This window comes from Leucopleurus acutus (genome assembly GCF_964270905.1).
Source record: "Leucopleurus acutus genome assembly, chromosome: X".
Lineage (NCBI taxonomy): Eukaryota > Metazoa > Chordata > Mammalia > Artiodactyla > Delphinidae > Leucopleurus > Leucopleurus acutus.
Window position 1 is genome coordinate 47385000 of NC_139148.1, and position 7921 is coordinate 47392920.

Sequence of the window (7921 nt, forward strand, 5' to 3'; positions counted from 1 at the left end):
ATCTGGTCCTGGGCTTTTCTTTGTTGGAAGATTTTTAATCACAGTTTCAATTTCAGTGCTTGTGATTGGTCTGTTCATATTTTCTATTTCTTCCTGATTCAGTCTTGGCAGGTTGTGCCTCTCTAAGAATTTGTCCATTTCTTCCAGATTGTCCATTTTATTGGCATAGAGTTGCTTGTAGTAATCTCTCATGATCTCTTTTATTTCTGCAGTGTCAGTTGTTACCTCTCCTTTTTCATTTCTAATTCTATTGATTTGGGTCTTCTCCCTTTTTTTCTTGATGAGTCTGGCTAGTGGTTTATCTATTTTGTTTATCTTCTCAAAGAACCAGCTTTTAGTTTTATTGATCTTTGCTATTGTTTCCTTCATTTCTTTTTCATTTATTTCTGATCTGATTTTTATGATTTCTTTCCTTCTGCTAGCTTTGGGGTTTTTTTGTTCTTCTTTCTCTAATTGCTTGAGGTGCAAGGTTAGGTTGTTTATTCGAGATGCTTCCTGCTTCTTAAGGTGGGCTTGTATTGCTATAAACTTCCCCCTTAGAACTGCTTTTGCTGCATCCCACAGGTTTTGGGTCGTTGTGTCTCCATTGTCATTTGTTTCTAGGTATTTTTTGATTTCCTCTTTGATTTCTTCAGTGATATCTTCATTATTAAGTAGTGTATTGTTTAGCCTCCATGTGTTTGTATTTTTTACAGATCTTTTCCTGTAATTGATATCTAGTCTCATGGCATTGTGGTCAGAAAAGATACTTGATACAATTTCAATTTTCTTAAATTTACCAAGGCTTGATTTGTGACCCAAGATATGATCTATCCTGGAGAATGTTCCATGAGCACTTGAGAAAAATGTGTATTCTGTTGTTTTTGGATGGAATGTCCTATAAATATCAATTAACTCCATCTCGTTTAATGTATCATTTAAAGCTTGTGTTTCCTTATTTATTTTCATTTTGGATGATCTGTCCATTGGTGAAAGTGGGGTGTTAAAGTCCCCTACTATGAATGTGTTACTGTCGATTTCCCCTTTTATGGTTGTCAGTATTTGCCTTATGTATTGAGGTGCACCTATGTTGGGTGCATAAATATTTACAATTGTTATATCTTCCTCTTGGATTGATCCCTTGATCATTATGTAGTGTCCTTCTTTGTCTCTTCTAATAGTCTTTGTTTTAAAGTCTATTTTGTCTGATATGAGAATTGCTACTCCAGCTTTCTTTTGGTTTCCACTTGCATGAAATACCTTTTTCCATCCCCTTACTTTCAGTCTGTATGTGTCTCTAGGTCTGAAGTGGGTCTCTTGTAGACAGCAAATATATGGGTCTTGTTTTTGTATCCATTCAGCCAATCTGTGTCTTTTGGTGGGAGCATTTAGTCCATTTACATTTAAGGTAATTATCGATATGTGTGTTCCTATTCCCATTTTCTTCATTGTTTTGGGTTTGTTATTGTAGGTCCTTTCCTTCTTTTGTGTTTCTTGCCTAGAGAAGTTCCTTTAGCAGTTGTTGTAGAGCTGGTTTGGTGGTGCTGAACTCTCTCAGCTTTTGCTTGTCTGTAAAGGTTTTAATTTCTCCATCAAATCTGAATGAGATCCTTGCTGGGTAGAGTAATCTTGGTTGCAGGTTTTTCTCCTTCAACACTTTCAATATGTCCTGCCACTCCCTTCTGGCTTGCAGAGTTTCTGCTGAAAGATCAGCTGTTAACCTTATGGGGATTCCCTTGTGTGTTATTTGTTGTTTTTCCCTTGCTGCTTTTAATATGTTTTCTTTGTATTTAATTTTTGACAGTTTGATTAATATGTGTCTTGGCGTATTTCTCCTTGGATTTATCCTGTATGGGACTCTCTGTGCTTCCTGGACTTGATTAACTATTTCCTTTCCCATATTAGGGAAGTTTTCAACTATAATCTCTTCAAATATTTTCTCAGTCCCTTTCTTTTTCTCTTCTTCTTCTGGAACCCTTATAATTCGAATGTTGGTGCGTTTAATGTTGTCCCAGAGGTCTCTGAGACTGTCCTCAGTTCTTTTCATTCTTTTTTCTTTATTCTGCTCTGCAGTAGTTATTTCCACTATTTTATCTTCCAGGTCACTTATCCGTTCTTCTGCCTCAGTTATTCTGCTATTGATCCCATCTAGAGTACTTTTAATTTCATTTATTGTGTTGTTCATCGTTGCTTGTTTCATCTTTAGTTCTTCTAGGTCCTTGTTAACTGATTCTTGCAATTTGTCCATTCTATTGTCCATTCTATCTCCAAGATTTCGGATCAACCTTACTATCATTATTCTGAATTCTTTTTCAGGTAGACTGCCTATTTCCTCTTCATTTGTTAGGTCTGGTGGGTTTTTATCTTGCTCCTTCATCTGCTGTGTGTTTTTCTGTCTTCTCATTTTGCTTATCTTACTGTGTTTTGGGTCTCCTTTTTTTTTTTTTTGCAGGCTGAAGGTTCGTAGTTCCTGTTGTTTTTTGAGTCTGTCCCCAGTGGCTAAGGTTGGTTCAGTGGGTTGTGTAGGCTTCCTGGTGGAGGGTACTAGTGCCTGTGTTCCGGTGTATGAGGCTGGATCTTGTCTTTCTGGTGGGCAGGTCCACGTCTGGTGGTGTGTTTTGGGGTGTCTGTAGACTTATTATGATTTTGGGCAGCCTCTCTGCTAATGGGTGGGGTTGTGTTCCTGTCTTGCTAGTTGTTTGGCATAGGATGTCCAGCACTGTAGCTTGCTGGTCGTTGAGTGAAGCTGGGTGCTGGCGTTGAGATGGAGATCTCTCGGAGATTTTTGCTGTTTGATATTATGTGCAGCTGGGAGGCCTCTTGTGGACCAGTGTCCTGAAGTTGGCTCTCCCACCTCAGAGGCACAGCACTGAGTCCTGGCTGCAGCACCAAGAGCCTTTCATCCACAGGGCTCCTTAATTTGGGATGATTCGTTGTCTATTCAGGTATTCCACAGATGCAGGGTATATCAAGTTGATTGTGGAGCTTTAATCCGCTGCTTCTGAGGCTGCTGGAAGAGATTTCCCTTTCTCTTCTTTGTTCTCACAGCTCCCAGGGGCTCAGCTTTGGATTTGGCCCCGCCTGTGCGTGTAGGTCGCCGGAGGGCGTCTGTTCTTTGCTCAGACAGGAAGGGGTTAAAGGAGCCGCTGATTCGGAGGCTCTGGCTCACCCAGGCCGGGGGGTAGGGAGGGTCACGGAGTGCAGGGCGGGCCTGCAGCGGCAGAGGCCGGCGTGACGCTGCAGCCTGAGGCGCGCCGTGCGCTCTCCCGGGGGAGCCGTCCCCGGATCCCGGGACCCCGGCAGCGGCGGGCTGCACAGGCTCCCCGGAAGGGCGTGTGGCTAGTGACCTGCGCTCGCACACAGGCCTCCTGGCGGCGGCAGCAGCGGCCTTAGCGTCCCATGTCCGTCTCTGGGCTCCGCACTCTTAGCCGCGGCTCGCGCCCGTCTCCGGAGCTCTCCCAAGCAGCGTTCCCAATCCCCCCTCCTCGTGCACCAGGAAACAAAGAGGGACGTAAAAGTCTCTTGCCTCTTCGGCAGGTCCAGACCCCTCCCCAGACTCTCTCCCGGCCAGCCGCGGCGCACCAACGCCCTGCAGGCTGTGTTCACGCCGCCAACCTCAGTCCTCTCCCGGCGCTCCGACAAAAGCCGGAGCCTCAGCTCCCAGTCCCGCCCGCCCCGGCGGGCGAGCAGACAAGCCTCTCGGCTGGTGAGTGCCGGTCGGCCCGATCCTCTGCGCTGGAATCTCTCCGCTTTGCCCTCCGCACCCCTGTTGCTGTGCTCTCCTCCGCGGCTCCCAAGCTCCCCCACTCCGCCTCCCGAAGTCTCCACCCGCGAAGGGGCTCCTAGTGTGTGGACACTTTTCCTCCTTCACAGCTCTCTCCCGCTGGTGCAGGACCCGTCCCTATTCTTTTGTCTCTGTTTAGTTTTTTCTTTTGCCCTAACCAGGTACGTGGGGGGTTCCTTGCCTTTTGGGAGGTCTGAGGTCTTCTGCCAGCGTTCAGTAGGTGCTCCGTAGGAGTTGTTCCACGCGTAGATGTATTTCTGGTGTATCTGTGGAGAGGAAGGTGATCTCCGCGTCTTACTCTTCCGCCATCTTCCCGGAACTCCTTCATTCTCACTGCTAGTGTTGGAGGGTCTCCTGCAGAGGCATGGGGTGGCTCTGTCTCACCATGAGGACAAGGACACTGGCAGCAGATTCTGGGAAGTACTCATTGGCGTGAGCCCTCCCAGAGTTTGCCATTAGCCCCCAGCCATTATTTTTTTAAATAAGCTTTCAGCCATTTCTCCATCCCTTCTTCTGGGACTCCAGTTAAGTATAATATTTCTTTTGATGGTATTTCATAATTTCCATAGGCTTTCTTCATTCGTTTTCATTCATTATTATTATTTTTTTTGCTTCTCTGATTGGATAATTTCAATTGATCTGCCTTCTAGCTCACTGATTCTCTCTTCTGTTTGTTAAAGTGTGCTGTTGGAGTTCTCTGTTGTATTCTTCCATTCAGTGATTGTAGTTAGCTCCAAAATTTCTGTTTGGTTATTTTTTTATGCTTTCTATCTCTTTATTGAACTTCTCCTTTCATTGTTGCACTGTTTCCCTGACATCATTAAATTGTTTATCTGTGTTCTCTTGTAGCTTTCTGAGCATCTGTAGAAAAATTATTTTGAATTCTTTGTTGAACACTTCCTTGAGCTCTATTTCTCTGGGGACAGTTGCTGGTGGTTTACTGTATTCCTTTGGTAGAGATGTATTTTCCTGATTTTTTTCTCATGATTCCTGTAGCCTTGACTATGTATCTGCACACTTGAAGGAGTAGTCAACTCTTCTAGACTTTATGGACTGACTTCAGTAACAGAAGCATTTCACCTATGAATAAAGGCACACTGTATCATGCTGTGACCTGGTTCTAGTGGTCCAGGGCGTCAAGTATGGGGGCTTGTGGTGGCACTGCGTCTGGGAAGCATGATGTCTCTTCAGTTTAGGCCAATTTTGTCCACAGCACTGACAACTATGTGGTCCTTGGTGAGCACAGCACAGTGTGGGGGGGTATGCAGTGGATGCAAGGACTGTTGGACTCCTTAGTGGCACCTCTAGATCTAGCAGCTAGGGACCAGGGCAGTCAGTGTTGCTGGTCAGAGTCAGTGGTGTGCACACACTCAGCTGCAGAGGCTAGCTGCAGACACCTGTGCCTGCACACTTTTTCCTTAAGCATGTGTGCTTCAGTGGAGGCTGATAGTGGGAGTTGGGCTAGGGACATGCAGGTACACAGCTAGAAGGGCTAGCTATGGGTAGGTGTGATGTTGCCAGCCAGTGATTAATCCAGGCCCACAAACAGCTGCAGGGGCTGTGGCATTCCATGTGATCACCTGTGGCTCCAACTCTCTCTGCCCATCTTACCCCGGGCATGTGTACTGCAGTGGAAGCTGATGGCTGATGACAGGATCCAGGCTGGAAGCATGCAGACACACAGTTGAAGAGGTTAACTATGGGTGGGTGTGGTAGTGCTGGACAGTGACAGAAGACAGGGCCTGATCTGGGCTTAGAAGTTGCTCCAGGAGCCCTGGCTTTTGGTGTGCCCACTGTGGCTGCACGATCTTCCTCAGGGTATGAAAGCTACAGTGGAGGCATAAGGCTAGATCCATGTAGATGTGCAGATGGAGGCCCCAAGCAGAAGCACAGTGGTGAAAGTCACCCAGGGTGCTTAGGCTGGCATTTTGCACTCATGCAGATGCAGAGGCTCAACATGGCTATGTGTGTGGCTCCTGGGCTCTGGCAGTAGCATGGAAGGACTCAGGCAGCTGGCAACTTATACTTGCATAGCTTCAGGATCCTGGATAGCTGTTGGTATGGTTCCTGGGCTCTGACAGGGGTGGGAGGAGGAAAGGAGTGGGAAGGAACTCAGATGGCTGGCATCAGCAAATGCAAATACCTGTGGAGTGAAAGCTGGTGAAATATGCAGGCAATCCACAGCAACTGTGTTGGCTGTTGGTTTCCTCAGTGGTGAAATTTGCTGAATTCGTCTGCAGAGCAGGTCTTTGTGAACTATGATTGCTCCTGCTGTATGTCTGCTAATAATAGCCTCTGCTTTTCTTCCTTTTTCCTAGCTGGCTGTATACATTTCAGCTTTGCTGGTCTAGGTGGGGTGAAACCAAAGTGGGAACTTTCTGCAATGCCTCAAGAGGCTGGATAAGCTGTTTGCTCACCCCTACTCTTCCTTTCCTAGAGAGAGGAACTCTTTCTTGGTGGAAGTTCTTTCTTGGTGCTGAACAATGCTGCTTTGGGAGATGGGATGTTGCAGATAGAATGAAGTTGTCTTCTTTCTCTGCTTGTGTGGTTCTCAAAAATACTGGTTTTTGTTCCACTGTGCTGCTAAAATTCCTAGGTGGACTCTAGAGGTTTTCCAGAGCTGTTTTTATTCATGGATAGCTGTTCAATCATTGAACTTTTTGGGGGGTGTGTTGGGGAAGCAGGGTTCTTCTGCATTTCAGTTTTCCCCAGAAACTAATGGCTGATTTTTCATCAAAAACCATGGAGGCCAGAAGGCATACTTAAAGTGTGAAAAGAAAAAAATAGTCAACTAAGAATTCTATATATGCCAAAACTATTCATCAGAACTGAAGGAGAAATCAAGACAGCCCCAAACAAACAAAATCAGAAGAATTTGTCACCAGTAGACGTGCCCTACAAGAAATGCAAAAGGGAGTCCTTCAGGCTGAAAGGGAAGGATGCTAGATAGCCATACACAGAAATAAAGAACACCGGTAAAGGTAATTAAATAGGTAAATATAAAATTCAGTATTATTTTATTATTGGTTTGTAACTTTTCTTTTTTACTATATGATTTGAAAGACAAATTCATAAAACAATAATTATAAGTCAATGCTAGTGGATACACATTGTATAAAGATGTAAGTTATGACAATAACATCATAAAGGGGAAAGGACAGAGGTGTCTAGGAGCATAAGAGCAGAGTTTTGCATGCTACTGAAGCTGTTAGTATTAATTCAAACTAAAATGTTATGAATTCAATATGTTACTTATAATCCTCAGGATAACCACGAAGAAAATAACTCAAAATACACAAAAAGGAAAATGAGAAGGGAACCAAAATGGAACACAACAACAAAAAATCAATTAAACACAAATGAAGGCAGTAATGGAGGTAATGAGGAAGGAAAAGCTATAAGACATATAGAAAAAAATAGCAAAATGGCTGAAGCAAATTCTTCCTTATCAGTAATAAGTTTAAATGTAAATAGAGTAAACTCTGTAATCAAAAGGCATAGATTGGCAGAATGGATGAAAAAATTATGATCGAACTATATGCTGCCTACAAGAGACTCATTTTAATCAAAAGAAACTGGTAGGTTGAAAGTGAAATTATGGAAAGAATACTCCACGCAAATAGTAACTAAAAGAGAACTGGGGTAGTTATACAAATATCATACTAAACAGACTTTAATTCAAAATGTGTTTCAAGGTACAAAGAAGGACATTACATATTGATTAAAAGGTCAATTCACCAAGGAGCTATAATTATAAACATACACACAACTAACAAGACCATCACAAAATATATGAAGCAAAACCAGGCAAAACAGAAGGGAGAAATAGTTCTATAATAATAGTTCTATACTTCAATACTCCACTGTCAGTAATGGGTAGAACAACAACCCATAAACAGAAGATCAATAATAGAGAACTTGCAAAACACTATAAACCAACTAGAACAAATAATATATACAGAATGCTCTGCTGGCAATAGCAGAATACATATTTTTCTCAAGTGCACATGGAGCATTCTCCAGGATACACCATAAATTGAGCCCCAAGTCTCAGTTAATTTAAAAAGAATAAAATCTTACGAAATATCTTTTGTGGTGACAAAGGAATGAAACTGAAAATCAATAACAAGTGAAACTGGAAAATTCACAAGTATGTGG